At 32.3% G+C, this 17678-nt stretch overlaps 1 protein-coding gene across 1 annotated transcript in view; it reads left to right on the top strand.

Annotated features, from left to right (window-relative positions):
- Positions 1-17678, top strand: part of LOC125053302 (acid sphingomyelinase-like phosphodiesterase 3a) — a 57293-nt gene that overhangs the window by 6080 nt on the left and 33535 nt on the right. The window lies entirely within an intron of this gene.

Genomic DNA, 17678 nt, shown 5'->3' with positions numbered 1-17678 from the left:
ACCTGAAATTCTTTCTCGAAAACGTTGCTACCTCCCGTACTATTATATCAGGTCAAAAATGTCGCATTAAATTTCCAGTTTTCATGCATTATAATAATGATGTCATATTTAAAGAAGTGTAATGCTACGGTTTGCTACGTCGTAGCGAAATTGACCTTTTCGAATTTGGAATTTTATATCACATAAGGGAAATAATTCGACATAACTTTTAAATAGTCAATTTATGAAGGTAATTTAAGATTTAAGTTGATAAGAAACACTTTATTTTATTTATATGTTTTCAAAATTTGAAAAAATTTAGTATAATCTAAGGGTAATTTTAAAGTCGAAACATGGCGCTTATTAATTATGATTTGACCAATTCGTTTTTGACATACAAAAATCATACTTAATAGCACTAAGTCTTGACTCTAAATCTTATCCTAGAGCCATTGCATCGTCAGCTACAACACGTAAAGGTCTAGCTAAAATACAATATAATAACAACACAAAATGAAATATTAACTTAATTGCTGTACCATTAATGAGAAAAAGTATACATGCGTGAATTCAAAACACTTTATACTCTTATAATAAAAAGCGATACTTTTAAATTTTTTATTAAAGTTAATTTACTACATATAATATTAAAAATTTAATTTTTACCTTTTATGCTTTTGACAATACATTTTATATTTTCCCCTAAAATAAAGTTCACAAAGAGAGCAATTACAATTTAGCTTATACAATAATTATGACTAATAAGTAATATTGTTTTGACTTAATTTTCTACAATACTAGTGAATAGCTTAAACTAAGGTAATGTTCATTAACAGTCTTAGTGTTCTAAAATGTTTTGACACTATGTTCGTGTGTCCGAGATACCGCACTTGCACTTATATTCACTACACTAGGTTTATTAGCTCAAAAGGTTTAGTTCTCATTAGGCGTCTTATTCCAGTTGTGTCAAGAAGTTTGATTGCCTCAGTATTCACATGGCTATGTAATCTGTTTAAGTGAGCTAAGGCAAACCGTTTCGCCGTATTTAGGACTGTATCCACATTAAGATCCTTGTAGATACTTTCATTTTTAATATACCATGGTGCAATGCAAAGACATTTGAATTTAGCACCTAGGGTCAACCCCAAGTATTTAGCGGTATTAGCTTATATTTATATTTAAGTATATTAAATGATGAAAAGGTATATTTTTCGTAACGGCGTCGCGTGTCGCCTGAATGTAATTGGTAATACCATCTCTAGTACTGTTGAAGAGACGCAACCCGATCCGTTTTTCCTTAATAATTAAATAAAATGCGATTTTGTCTTTTGTTTTACATCACAGTTTAAAATTGAAAGGTTAAGTACATATTATGTCGATTTGATATAAAAAATATATTAAGGTATCAGGATTAGTCCGGATATCAGCAATCAAACAAAAAATACGATCATTATAAATCATAATTTGAAAACTCAGTTTAGAACAAACACTATTTAAAATAAAAGAAAATAAATTCGGATACCAGATCTAATTTTCTCTTTAGCATCAATAAAAAAAAGATTTTCAACATTGTGTTCCCCAGTTTGTTTTTGACATAAAAAAGCAATTTATCAAATATTGTCATCAAATCAAGTTTATCACTTAGTAAAGAATAACTTTAAATCATCGCAGTCAGTCCAATCTCCCCTCGACCTCAATCAAATTAACTTTTTGCGCATCGCAGCCACTTTGAGACACGTCCACAATCCTGCGAAACTCGAGACTATTACGAAATACGGAATAGAAGGAATGTGTGTAATATTATTATTATTTTGGTAATGGGTTTAGTCTTGAAACATGTTTAAGAATTTTTGATGCAGTCATTTATGAAGAGTTAAACGGTAGGAAATTGATTTTGATATACGGGACATATAGTATTGTCTTTTATTGACATAACCTTTACACATTTAAAGAAAAAACTTTTTAACCGCCATTTCTGCCAAAACCCTCGCTCTTTTAGTCCATACATACTCCGGGGAAATAAGTACAGATAATGCAACTTTTTCTACAGCTGTGATACTTTTTAACATCCAACACCTTTTGTCTTCAGCACCGTGACCACGCACGCTGTAAAGCACGCGAAACGTCGGTTAAATTTAAAATTATGTTAAATATAATTGTAAATTTATAATAATACTTAACTTTAATCCGGTAAAAAAGTTTTTTCTTTAAATACGGGATATAGTTCTCAAATCTACCCTTAGGTATTTTGCTTACGCTAAACATAGTTTCTTGTATTATAATAAAAATACATTCTATATTTGCAATGAAAACGGTAGATAAGTTGGATTCTGGGTTAACAAATTTCTGATTGCTTAGAAAGAGCTCACACTAGTCCTTACGTGTATATTCATATCACTCATCAATGTGTAAGTTACGTCTAAGTACGCTGCATAAACCTTGCCTTAAGATTTCTCCTCCTAATTTTTCTACATGGGCAAACACACTGAGGAGAAACCAACCTATAAATCTAAGAAGAAGGAAAAACATGTCAAAATAAGATTTGATCTATTTGGATCTAAACCTTATATGACTTATAATTCCTGCAAGTAAAGAGCGTACCAATTATTAAATTCACATGCTGGTTGTTTTTAACCGTCTGTAATATTATCAAATGAAGAGTACCGTTCGCATACATTTGTAGAAGTCAATGACAAAAGACGACATTATTTGGTCACATAATAATGACAAGATGCTTGTAGTTACTACCTAATACTCGACGGCGTAACGCATCAATGGAGCAGTGTTAGTGACTTCACTGTGGGGCCCTCGCCTGAACTCGTAGGTCCGATCCCCGACTGTGAATGAATGAAAAACCAAAGAGCTTTCGACTGCCAACAACAACGACGAAAAACATTGTGAGGATATCGGGATGCTATAGACCCAAAAAGTAGACGCCGTATGTCAAGCATAAATGGCTTATCAAGTATTTGCCGGCAAGGCAGATACAGAAATCTGAGCCCCGGAAAAGATCGTCAAAGCACGTGAGTGAAGGCGGGTTCTTACCAATAAAAATCATCTAGAAAACAGATACTGAGATCTGTGGCCATGCGATATTGATTTTTTTAAATAAATGAACTGAGCGTTTTAATCCTGCTGAAGTGTATTTTAAGTTTATTCAGTAGCTTCGTTTATAAAGCTATTCTCTACCATTGAACATCTGCAACAGTTTTTTAAGTTTGGAGTTAGCGAAACTTTCCTCTTACCCGGAAAGAGGAAAAACTCAAAGCACTTTTAAATTAAACTTTGTGCAATGTTTAATTTAAACACCGTTAAACACTGCTTCTTGTTTATGTAATTTGGTATTCTATATTTTTTTTAAGAATATAAAAATAACGGGGAAGCGCTTTTTGGGATTTTTGCATAAGTGTGTCGGCTTTTTACTTCCACATAATATTTGAAATACGATTCCTTTGCAATATTATAAATATATTTATAAACTAGTAGACTCGGCCAAGCGTTGCTGTGGCTAAGATTTTTGTTATATTACATAGTAGTAAACTATTCAAGAGAAAAGGCAGGAGAACACCAATCCACCATGCTTGTTTGGTGGTTTATGCCATTAAATTGTAGCTTATGTGAAACGTTGGTAATTATTTTGATAAGGATCAATACCTAGGTACGAATAAAGAGACTTTTCTAGCGGTGGTATTTTAATTAAAAAAAATAATGAAAGGACGCTTATTGTGACGTAACTATAAAAGATAGAGACATGCTGTCGCGACATTTTTGTAATACATAATTTTGTTCTATCATTAATAGTTTTCGCAGCGCACGCGATTGTAGGAAGTTTTTGTATATTTTTTTACACCTTGGGTTAGATTATTCAAGATTTAGTAAGCATCCCTAATTTTTTTGAAAATGAAACATAGCCTATGTCACTCGGAATAGCGTAGCTTGCCAACGGTTAAAGAATTTTTGAAATCGGTCCAGTAGTTTCGGAGCCTATTCATTTCAAACAAACAAAAAATCAAACCTTTCCTTTCCTCTTTATAATATTATTAGTATTAGTATAGATTTAAATCCTCGGCATGTAAATTAATTGTGTGTTTAAAGTATCAGCAAATACAAAGTAGAATACATAGAAAAAATACAAATATAACAAGAAACTCACATAATAAATAAAAAATACTTCCTTATAAGTTTGACGTTGAATAATCGTTAGATTTGCGTGTAATAAGATTCAAGAGTTCCGGGCTATGAACAGAGTGACGAAGGATTTAACGTCACTAGCATATGGCGCGTGACGTATTCATGCATTTGTTACACCATTTAATGACTTGACTTAGTTTTTGGTAAGGACTAAAGGGGATAGAAACAGATGAAGTGAATAAATTGATAAATTTTTCACTTTTAATATAGTCGTCATGACGACCATATTTGTTTGCAGGGAACCTTGAGGGAAATGCCCGATAATTTTGAAGCTCGAGTGGTATTCGGGGGATTATTTTTCCGACCCAAATGTCGGCCAATAGAATTGCACCATGAGACGAAATGTACAGTTAACAAATAAGAATTTCATAATGAATAAAACAACTACTTAATACTTTTCTTGAAGCAACGACCAGAGAAAATTTTCACAAAAAATTTTCAGTATAATACCATGTAGGTTGTACCACGTGACGTCGAATGGTGCAATTCTATTGGCCGATATTTGGGTCGGAAAAATAATCACCTTAATCTCACGTACTAGACTTATTGACCCTGTGTAACATAAACTGTATTTATTTAAGAGATATTAAAAATTCCCAACAGCTGCCATAAGAAAGTATAAGTAATATTTTTATACTACTAATGAAAGTGACAAGTACTCGTAGACCACAACAATGGGGCAACGGGACAGTTATTGTTGCAATGATCAATTAAATTGTTTAATGTTTATACTATGAATAGTTATATTTAGTATGATTTGTTAATTATAATATAATCTTAAACACAATATCTTAGTAATAAATCTATACAGAAGATTTTTATAGACGGTCCAGTTATTTCTTTATTTTTATTTGGTTTCATCCGTCACTAGCATTTTTGATAAAACTTTTTGCCATTCCCTGTCGAAGTTCTATCTCTTCTATTCCTAGGATGTGTAAGTTAGCCAATAAATATTTCCCCTCTTATCACAGCTTCACATCATTTTGTCAAGAAACGTTATCATTTATATATAGTAATAGTAATGATCAGATTTTTTCATTAATTAGTATTTTTTTAATTAGTTATTAAATACAAATCATGCACTGCACTTATTAAAGGGTGTATGTAATATTAGTATACTCCTTGTTGGTATAACAAAAATATGAACACAAAACTATAAATCTTTCCTATTGATAATATTAGTGTTGAAAAATCTTCTACATTGGTTTACCAAAATTCTTCACATAAAGAGATTTCCAAAAATATTACTAATAGTATAATAGCCAACTTACGCCATTACGCGAAGTAGAAACGGACATAATGTTAGTTTTGCGGTCCTTTTCGTGATAACGACTCCATCGGAAGTTTTAATAGAATTCCTATAACAATGAGAAGGAATAAGAATATTGTTCGAGTTTTGTTTCGCGATTAAGCATAGTAAAAGTAATTTTAGATTGGAATGCAGCAGTGAAGGCCTAGTGGTAAAAGCGTGCATTATACTTAGGGGTATATTAATAATAATTCAATGATCTTCTAGTAGTCATCATTAATAATCGTGATATTGATAAATAATGAAACCTATTTTCGTGATATATAATAATTGATAATAATATATTCGTAGAAAAAAATATTTTATGAATAATTTTGTTATTTTTTACAAGTATACTCGTACATTATATTATAAAAGCAAGCAAGAAAGTGAAAAAAAAGCAAAGCGGTTCCCCCATTTAATTATTTTAACTCATAGTTAGTGTATAAATTCTATTTGATCTGATTCCACATCATTCGTGGCCGTAGAGGACCGTGATATTAACGGCTGATCCCGTGGCTGGACGCGGACAAGGCTACGCTGTTACCGTGTCCTGCCCCGGACGATTGCTGGTGGCGCCGTGGGGTTTTAGTGGGTATGCACAACAGCGTGTCCCACATAACCCTTCCACACCAGGTCAACCGTGCCGCGGGAGGGTATGCGTAACGCATTTCCCCACGAAAAAAATATAACTAATATATATTTAAAAACTGTGGTAATTCAGTATACTATGAAGAAAAATTTGTTTTTAACTTCCTTCCATGAGGTTTGCATTTTACTAAGTATTTCAAAATCAGTTACTAAAAATAAATGTAATTATTATTTAATAAACTAATAACTCATCGGGCACGGCAGCTAATCTATTGAAACTTGCATATTATGTATATGTGCATAGGTATTTATAGTAATATGCACTTTTGAAATTCTCATACCTCCCTATATCGACTACTGCGACACTACTCTAGTTTAAAGACTTTTAAATTTACGCATTCTTCTGAGGTACAGTGGACACCGCAAAATACCTGACACATTTCCTTATATAGTTTCTTAGGTAAATCACAGAGTTGTTATATTTTGTCCCAACTGGGATTCAAACCAGGAGGCATATACTTTATTTATTTAGCTTATTTTGATTTCATTCTATTGTAAATAAAAAACATGATATTTAAGCTAGATTTCACCCTGCCCAAAACCATAATAATTCAACAAATAATAATTAGACAGGTATAATTTATTCTCACTTAATTCGTAATTAACTCAAAACGTAGTCGGTAAACATGAATAATTACTTAATTTACAATTTAAATTAAATAAAGGTTCAAAGCTGTTTAATGGTCAAGGCAGTGTTGATGTTTTAAATATTATTCTACAGTCTGGTTAAGTGCACATTTTAACCGTGAGAATATTCGGGCAATGCTCACGTTTTATGAACTAGTTTTCTATCATGGCTTGATTGTATGGTGAACAAGAACATCGTTGGCATGTCTTAGACCCAAAATTCGACGATACGTCGCCAGAAACATAATATGTCTAACCCATATATTGTATATATGATAACTAGCAGACTCGGCCAAGCGTTGCTGTGGCTAAAGTTTTTGTTATATTAAATAGTAGTAACCTATTTACGGGCAATGTCGAACGCCAGTCATGGTTATGTCATTAAATTGTAGATTAAGTGAAACGTTGGTACTTTCAACACAGCGCCATCTCTTAGAATTGTGACTATCAAATAATAAACAAAGAATTTGCAATAAAATAATATTGCGGGTATAAATGAAGATGTAAGCTGTCCTATCTTTTTTAGTTAGATCAAACTGCACACGGTATGCAAATTTGATTGAAATCGGTTCAGTGGTTTAGGAGTCCATAGCGGACAAACAACGTGACACGTAATTTATATATATTAAGATGATTCATGAATCTCATGCAGAAATCTAAATTAATTGTAAACTAATTAAGTTTTTCTGAAAGTGTAATAATGATGAAGTAATCGAAATACATACGAAAATGAAAACGGCCTAGATTTTGAACTAAACGTTTATGACACATTTATGATGTAGAAGAGAATCAGACATTATTATTTTAACACATTTGTAAGATTTAATATTGGGGCCGCCTCAATGTTATATTGTTTATATTTCTCGCCTTTGGTATAAAAATATTTTTGCATTCGTTTGAGTGGTCCCCAAGTGTCATCGTGGCACTTCAGCTGGGTCAAGATTTCTTTAACTGGTGAAAACTGTAACACAGTTTTTAAGAACACTCTCTCGCTTGATGGAGAGCGGTATCTCAATGTTTTTATGTATTTTTAATTAAACAAAAACAATGTAGGTTATTTGATTGTGTAAGTTTTTCTTTATCACTCTGGCGTCTCTCAGTTGTATAAACAAATCCAATGGTAAAATAGGAGTGGACATGGACGCCAGCTATTATAAACGTACGTAATTGGAACGAAGTTCCTTATCGCGCGTTGTGAAAGGGGGCTAGACGGAAAAAATTCTTACGAAAAGTTGTCACGACACTTTTTTGCTATTTGCTATTGTAATACACCGGTTCTCGTCCGATCACCAAAGTTAAGCAACGTCGGGCGAGGTTAGTACTTGGATGGGTGACCGCCTGGGAGCACCTCGTGGTGTTGGTTTTTTTTTTTTTTTTCGTCGTAAGATTGGTGTCGAGAAAATCTATCATACAGTTATGATACCAATTAACATATAAATTAATCGAAAGGAATTTCGTTCCATCCGGGTGTCCCTTGACACCTCTAAAGTTTTTTTATTTTAATATATTATATAATTTCAATTGAATTAGACCATTTTTCAATAATTTAAGGAAAGAAAACAGCCACCCTAATAAAAAAAAACAATTGCATTAACAAAATATGATAGCACTTATACTAAAAGTCTTCTTCTTCCTTTAAAAAACTTGAAATAAAATTATTTGAAGTATCAATATGTAATTGAATTGGGTCTCGTCGATGAAAGTAAACCGAAATCGATTTGTTAATGGTATCTAGTCTATAATTTCTATAATTGTATTACAAAGTTTCTCCAACGATTACTTTGAATGAAATTACACTAATGCATTTAGTCTCCCCAACTCTAAAAAGTATAAAACAGTTTGCAATTTCCTTATTTATGTCTGCACGCGATCCTCGCATCAACGTTTACATGTTTTTATAATTGCAATATACATTTTCATCTTTCTAATATTAAAATGTTACTAGAGAGGGAATTTATCTGTGAAAAACATGGACACTTTTCAGTGTCTAGACAAGGGGTCTTAACCATCATCATGCATTCGTAACACAGTACACCAATAGATGGTCCTTTTAATGTGGGCATTTGACACTTGCTCGTACGGTGAGGCAATAAATAGCGAAGCTAAAAACTTGGCTCATCACCTACTTGCTACACACGTAATAGAAGGAGTATTATTATAAGAGTATTATTATTATAATATTCATTGCATAAAATCACCTGCATCAAGAGCATACCCCACATAGATAGATACCTTTTCGTACTTACCTTCAATTTTACACCATCAAACTACACAGCCAAATTTGGTATCACTTAGTTAAATATATGGAATAAATTTTGTTGTTTTGTTCCCTTTTGTAAATATTTAACTTTTTGTATGTGATTACGAAATAAATAAATTATTAGCTTTTTATGATATTTAAAATTATTTAGTAATTACCAACGTAGATACACGATTCTTAACGACTAATTCAAATATAAATGGAATAGAAGACCATATATAACTTTATTCTAACAAGAAAAATAATATTTAATAATGCAGTATAATAAACTCAAAGGTCATTAAAGCTTAAAGCTTAATATAAGTCTACATACTATATGACATATTTAATTATTAGACTAAGATTAACTTAAGGAAGAGATCACTCCAGGTGAAGTGGTAAAGGATACTTGAAGCTAATTAGAATCAAGTTTCCTTGAATCCTTATGATAAGAATTATATTCAGCTATTACAACGGTGTCTTGAGTCAATCCATTCGATTTATTGATCGTTTGTGTTTTGACATGGGTCTTAGGACACGAAACGAATCAAGTTTATTTGTTTGTTAGATAACAAAAAACGGATTTAATTGCGTTATAGACTACGTATTAAGGATTTATTTTATTTAAATTACGATTTATTTTGCCTAAAATTGATCTAAAAATAAATTTATAATTTTCTGTTATATAGGTGAGCAAAATCACTAGGTATACCATAATACAACATTAAAAACGTCCAATCGTAATTATTTTATAAACTAATAGAATGTCATGTATGAAATTTGGTGTGACAAATATAACAACTGTTGTTTAAACTTTATGAATGATAAATTAAATAAATTAAAGGGTAATTATTTTATTTTCTTATTGTTCTTGTCTATTATCAAAATAAATCATCATAATAATCATTGGATGAAGTCGTAGTAAGAATGTATTATCAAGTCTTAAATTATAATTTTGTAATAAAAACGTTATATTATATAACAAATAATCATTTAGACGGGTCTTTAGTTAAATTAACAGTAAATTTCATGTCACGATTTACATTCGTTAGTTGTAGCTAGTAATATTACATTGACCAGAGTACATTCAAACATCTAATGTGTCAATAAGGCTTTCATCTAAGGCTCTCATATCGAACTCAAATCCGACGACGGCTCAACGACTTAATAGTCGGATTACTGGACAGATTCATGATCGTTTTGGATGGATCGGTAAACCCTAGGCTGTGGCTCTACGGCACAATGTCTGTTGCTTCTACTAGCAATGGTATTGGCAATAAGCATTTTTTCATACAGTTTCTATGGAGTTTCTCAATATCGCGCTACGCTGATGAAGCATCCTAGGTTTCGCGAATATATTTTTGAAGTGAAACTTCTTTATCGGGGTTGGAAAAAATTTAGTGTAACATTTTTTCGTTACGCGTCACGTTTTTCGGTTACGCGCCATGTTCCTTTTTGAAGTCAAACTTCTTTATCGGCGTTGGAAAAAAATTTACCGTCACATTATTTATTATTTATTGAAGTGAAACTTCTTTATCGGGGTTGGAAAACAATTTAGTGTAACATTTTTTCGTTACGCGTCACATTTTTTTAATGACAGTTAAATACATTAAATTCTTAACATATATTCCTTTTTCCGTCCCTCTAAGTATCGGAAATCTCAAGTTTTAGATTTGTATAAATATGAACAACACTTAAAGATTAGTTTGCCACAGAAATTTCACTTCTGACATGTGTACTTTGTACACACACACTTTTTTTTATTCTATTATTTAGTACTCTGATGAATAATATACATATATTGCACATGACTAATACAACTCATTTTAGGGTTTTGAACAGCAAAAAGTTATGTATATGTCGCAGCCAACTAGCTTAATTAGCCGTTCAATTAACAGTCTAGCCGTTTAACTAAACGGCGCCGTTTAACTAGTGGTCTGAAAGATGTTCAGCCAGTTGATCAAACAGCTAGGCAAAGACTTGGATCGATGACGTTCAATTACTTGCCTAGCCTGTTGACTATTAATTTAAATTTATGTCCACTTTCTGCCACTCTCAAACTCAAAACGAAACTCTTCAAACGGCCAATATGGCGTAGGCAAACCACAACTTTGATGGTGTTTTTGAAAGATTCAAGTAAACCAACAAGTACAATGAAATAGTGTATTGCCAATAATAATGTGAATTTGAGACAAGAAATTTAATTCTAAAAGAAATATTTGTATGTTTCATCGTTTTTATTTCTGCCTAATAATAACTCTATCGTACGAATGGCCTAAACATTAGCCAGCCAGTTTATTAAATATTGTAAAAAACGCTACGGCTGAATATCTTTCAGGCCGCTAGTTAAACGGCGCCGATTAGTTAAAAGGCTAGGCTGTTAATTGAACGGCTAATTAAGCTAGTTGGCTGTGACATATATATTACGCATAAAAATATCTTTTTAGTGTGATGATTTACGTGACCTACCCAAAAGTCATACAAAACAGCTTTAGCTTTAGCAAAGCTTTTGGACGATTATATTTTGTAGAAGATTGTTGTATAATCCAAAAATCTTTTCAATATTATATACTATATAATATTATATACTAAATAATATTTAATATACTATTCGCTACCTAAAGAAAGTAATTGAATATAATTTCTTAACATTAGTATATGATATATACAATTTGCTCGCGACTAATAGAAAATTATAAGTCGTAGCAAATATGAATATTTGCGATCTTAATATTATGAGACTTATACTTCAAAGGCTTCTTTGTACACACATTACCTATTTTCTTGTGGCTTCCATTAGTTAATTAGTTTTAATTTTACTCTTAAAATATAACGTAAACGTTAAAGTTTTTCAAACACTAGAAATGTATCTAAAAATGTGTAGCAATAAATAAATTTTATTGTTATAATATATAGCACACGCACAAATTAGACAAAACTGCGTACCTACATGAAATTAATATTTGTTTATTTAGAGATAAGTAAACTCATCTTTACCTTAACATAGTCAACATTGTTTACTTATCTAATATATAACATTCTCGTGTCGCGGTGTTTGTGGTTAAACTCCTCCGAAACGGCTTGACCGATTCTCATGAAATTTTGTGTGCATATTGGGTATAACTGAGAATCGGACAACATCTATTTTTCATCCCCCTAAATGTTAAGGGTAGTGCACCCCTAATTATTTTTTTAATTTTTAGATATTTTTTTTTATGATACAGCATTAAAAAATACACACAACCCCTAATTTTCACCCCTCTCCAATCAACCCCTATTTTTTATTATAAATGATAAACATGGCATAACGACGTTTGCCGGATCAGCTAGTAATTATATATAAACCTAGACTATAAATTTACACTGCCTCGTAAATCAAGGGCGTTGAATATAGCTAATTGAAATCTTCTATTTGAACGTCCTTAAATCAGTTGTTAATATATTGAGCTATTTTTCATGTTAAGAAACACAGTTCGTTAGAATATATATTAAGGTAAAGGACTTTGAATTGACCGGGTAATTTTTGCTGGTGCTTATTTACCAATTCTAGTTAGGGTCCTTTAAGAAAAGAGCGTGCCAATTCTTAAAAGGCCGACAACGGACTCACGAGGGGCGGTACATGGGCTCACTTAACATCAGATGAGCTAATAACATAAAAAAAATAAGAAAGCAGAAGTTAGATTTCCTCCGAAGTATTAATTTTTTATCACCTATTTCTTGCCATACAAAATTAACAAATGAAAAAATATTTTCCGCATATGAAAGGCATGTCCAATTGTTGGAAGATGTATAAGCTAATGCAACATATATAAGTAGTTAATATATTTAAGTCGGCAACATAATTGATAGAAATCCATTTAAAACCTCAAACAGTGCATTTCATTAAAGTAAACCTTCAATATATGTAATCTCTTAAGAAGCTTGACCAATATCTAGTTCTTTCATGTCAGTCTCTAAGATTTTATTCAGGAAATTGGATTCTTTTACGATCGCATATAAATCTCACTCTCTTCGCTAAGTGAATCTATTTGTTGGCTCTTTTCAATACTGGATTTTTAGATTGCTTGGAATAAAATATTATTTTGGCGATTCATGAAAATACGTTACTCTTATGTTACTTCAATAGAAATCATTGATGAAGAACAAATATTTTCTAATCCTATGTGACTTGTATGCAAAATATTTTTTGTCTGAATGCGTACTTCCGAAACGTACTGCGTACTTACGAAAAATTATATACATTATAAGTCTAAAGGAGTTTTGTATTAGGATGGGATATATTGTTTTAAAAATATATATTTAACTAGCAGACCGGCCAAGCGTTGCTTTGGCTAAGGTTTTTGTTATATAACATAGTAGTAAACTATTCAAGGGAAACGGTAGGAGAACTTATGTGAAAGGTAGATAGCTTATGTGAAACGTTGGTACTTTTAACACAGCGCCATCTGTTAGAATTGTATAAAATAATAAACAAATATTTGCAATAAAATAATATTGCGGGTATACATTGAGATGATAAAAAAATACCTAATATCTTTTAAGTTAGATCAAACTGCACACGGTGTGGAAATTTGATTGGTATCGGTTCGGTAGTCTAGGAGTCCATAGCGGACAAACAACGTGACACGTAATTTATATATATTAAGATTGGATTCCACAATAAGTTAATAGTAATACTAATGCAATCCGTGAGAGCTCAGTGGCTAAGGGTGAAATTTTAAACCAGGTTGTGTATTTAAGTCCTGGCTATCTGCAACTGGAAGTTTTTCTGTATGTTAACTTTCTCACATTGAATAGAGAAACCATAGGAGACCGTTCCTTGATACAAAAATGGACGTGTAAGGCAGCCACGGTTAAATGCCTTCATGCTACAAAGAACTATTAAATAATAAACAAAACGGATTGAGTGGGTCTCATCGGATGGTTGCGTGTGTAAAATGAAGTAAATGATTTTTTAGTTTGTAAACTGTCACCAAATTACTTAGATTTCTACGACGTAGCGCATACTTCGCGCGACCCAGTTACAACTCAAGGTTACTTTCGTCTTCAAAACAATATAACCCTTATGTTAAAACTGTTGCTTAAAACCGAATATATTTAAACTACATAATATGCCATATCAATCAAATCAAAATAATGTATTCATATAGGTAATAAAATGTACATTTAAGAACGTCAAAAAAGAAATACATATTGATTCTAATTTTACATTTACTGCCAGGTCTCAAATCAAGGGCGTAGAACGGAAGAGAAGAACTGGCAATAAATTCTCCGCCACTCTTTTTAATTGCCAAGTTTTCCACAATGTTTGTAAGGAGCTGCAACCATTACGCCATGTTCCACATGACATCTTAAATAATTAATACTAAATTTTGTTAGTTGTCAGTTGAATTAGGAGTACGCACTTACATTCTTGTAGGAACAACACGCAAATGCATAGTCAAAAATAACTAGCATCACCGCATATACGAATTCAAGTCCGACCAGTCACCACAAGTAGCACCCGTTCACGAGTATGACGCATGGCCAGCCATCGGCCCCCTCGCCATATTGAGGGAGAGAGACAACCCGACATAGTACGGAGTACCCTACTCGGTAGAGCGCATTTTTACGTGCGCAGTTGATACTTTATTTATAGACGGGATCACATGCACGACGGTGATACCACCCATAGTTACACATGAATGAGCGCAACGCCCGGCTTTAAAGAATTGGTAATAATTCGTGTAGGAACCAAAGTCCGATTTCTGGTTTCATATTGTGGTTTTGCGCAGCAGACTATTGTTTTACTTATTTATATCCTGTATATTTTACGTAACATGTACCAATCGTATTATTAACCACCAAGTTCCCTGTACTTATAATTAATTCGCTACCGATTCGTTATAAGTTTCGAATTAAGCTGAACTAACAGAAAGCCGAAACCACGAGGAACTGTTTGAAATTTTTGGATAAAATTAAATTGCTTTGTAGAAAACTCCAACGCGGATATTGTACACGTTTGTGGCATACTTACGAAATACAAAGACGGCCCAATTCACAATTTTAATCGGATTTTTATGAAACTATTCTTCCGGTCGCTTATTATTATAATGAATAAGTACCAATCAGTTTTATGATAACATTCATATTCATATTAGTCTAATACATAATCTCTGACTATAGATTGGTGTTCAAGCATCAAGACACTTAACAGCTATGAAAACCAGATTAGGTTTTACTTTAAAAGTATTGTAATCATTAATATAAATCTATTGAACTTAATACAACAATTACATAATTATTTTGAATTGTAGAAACGTCTATATATTATCATTGTAATGTAAGCTGACGTATACGGTTACGAACAGAAAATTGTTATTAATTTACTTTCTACCGTCACATGAACTTTTGTTCTAATTAAAAAAATATACGTCATGAGTTAACTGAGGAAAATTTTGTTGTAGGTTTGGGAAACCTACAACAAAGTTGTTTCTTTGCCGTGATTCTCTTTGAATGACTTTTACTAAATCTCATATTATGCTCATTTTGTGAGTACAATCATCAAATTATACAATTAATTGCCCCATCTGCTATCGCTCTTTATAAATGTGATAAACTTAAAAGCTACTATAATGTCATGTCTGAATTCATCGTGTGTATTGAAATAAAACGATTGTTGTTTTTATTCATAAAATTGCAAAAATACGCGTATTCCATGCGAGTGCAGATACTGATAATTTCAGATAAGACAGTAATACATTTTATGTTGGATGAAATTAAAAAACATATCAAACTAGCATGCAAATGTAAAATGAAAATTAAACGCAATTAAATTATTTTATCATGCCGTTTCCCGTAGAACTCCCGCGCGTTACGATCGCGTTATGAAGCACAGTACGTTGAAAAATCTTATCTAATTAGTCTATTAGTCTTCGTTTATAGTCATTTTTCAATATTTTTTGAGTGATTAGATTATTTTAAAGATTTTAAAGAAAGTGAAAAGATTTCAATTTTCGCTACGAACTTATCTCTCGGCATCTCGCTGTTGCTACCTTTTTTAATATATCCATTCGCTTATTAAATTTGCCTATTTATTTGTCTATTCGATATTTACGTAGTTCAAAATTAAATTGTCAAATCATTTGGTACTGATTGTACAAAAATTCACAAACAAAATAACATTTGTTTAAATTGGTAATCGCCATTAACAATGTACGTACAAGCGAAACTAAATGATAAATATGTAACGCCTCTATTTCAAAACGTCAATAAAAGTACAAAACAGCCATTTTGCGGTTGGAATCGCTGCCAAGCCCATGAAAGGCTTTGTTTGGCGAAAAAGATTAAATGGCTAAAGTCTGAAACAAAAGCCTGACGTTTCGTAGCGGGGTTACGGTTCGGAAGTCACTTAACTTTAGCTCTGTTTGTCTAGGTAAAGGTTTGGCTTTATATATATATTCATATAGTATATTACACAATGCAATATTAAATTAATAAATTGAGGATTTACACTAATAGAAAATTGTAAAAAAAATTATGTGAAAAATAGAAATTTACAAATATGTTTTAATAACAACCAGATTTTTTAAATAGTATTTTCTACTGTATGTATACGAAATATAACTTATAAGTGTATAGGAAATAAACAATGAATTATATTTGTATATTTTCCTACACCTTATTTTTACAATGTGCAAGTAATTTACGTGTTTATTGGGGCGTTGTTTGGAATTAAGACATGACAATATTATCACTTTTATCGGTCTCATCTATAAATACCATTATAAAGGGTATTTCAACAAGAAGTTTGTTTTTCAATTGTGGCAACACCGAGAACGTGATAGTTTTGACATTTAGTTTTTGGCGGTATTCGTAGCAGGTGCTTTGGCAATTATTACAATGAATTCAATTTCGCTCGAAAATCGCATTAAAATAATTCAAATCCACTATAAAAATGGTGGTTCTGTTAAAGTTACATTTCGTAAAATTCGTGATATTTTCGGCCAGCATAATCGTCCTTCTGAGACCGCTGTTAAGAATTTGGTCGCGAAATTTGAGTCGACAGGCTCGGTACAAAATGTGCCAACACCAACACGTGTTCGACCGGGTCGTTCAACAGAAAACATCGCCGCCGTGAGCCACAGTGTTGAAGTAGATCAAAATTTGTCAATTTCACGACGTTCTCAACAATTGGGGTTATCCAAAAGCACAACATGGCGAATTTTGCGAAAGGATTTGGCTTTGAAGCCTTACAAGATTCAACTGATGCAGGAATTAAAGCTGATCGACCATTCAAATCGCCGCAGATTCGCTCAGTTCATTCAGAAACAACCTGCTGGTTTTTCTGGAAAATCATTTTTTCAGACGAAGCCCATTTTCATTTGTCAGGGTACGTCAACAAGCAAAATTGTCGCATTTGGGCTTCTGAAAATCCTAAAGCAATTATTGAGAAGGCTTTGCATACTCAACGTGTTACTGTGTGGTGCACTATGTGGTCTGGAGGCGTGATTGGGCCGTTTTTTTTCGAAGATGAGGCTGGAAATGCGGTAACAGTCAATGGATCACGGTATCGCGAGATGTTAACCACTAAATTTTGGCCTATTATTGATGACATGGATATCACTGAAATGTGGTTTCAACAGGACGGTGCCACATGTCACACAGCCAATGAAACGATCAATTTATTGCAAACCAAATTTCCCGAGCGCATAATTTTGCGAA

The sequence above is a fragment of the Pieris napi genome, chromosome 10, assembly GCF_905475465.1.
Source record: "Pieris napi chromosome 10, ilPieNapi1.2, whole genome shotgun sequence".
In the NCBI taxonomy this organism is placed as follows: domain Eukaryota; kingdom Metazoa; phylum Arthropoda; class Insecta; order Lepidoptera; family Pieridae; genus Pieris; species Pieris napi.
Note: the sequence above shows the minus strand (reverse complement) of the source record. Positions and strands in the feature narration are given on the sequence as shown.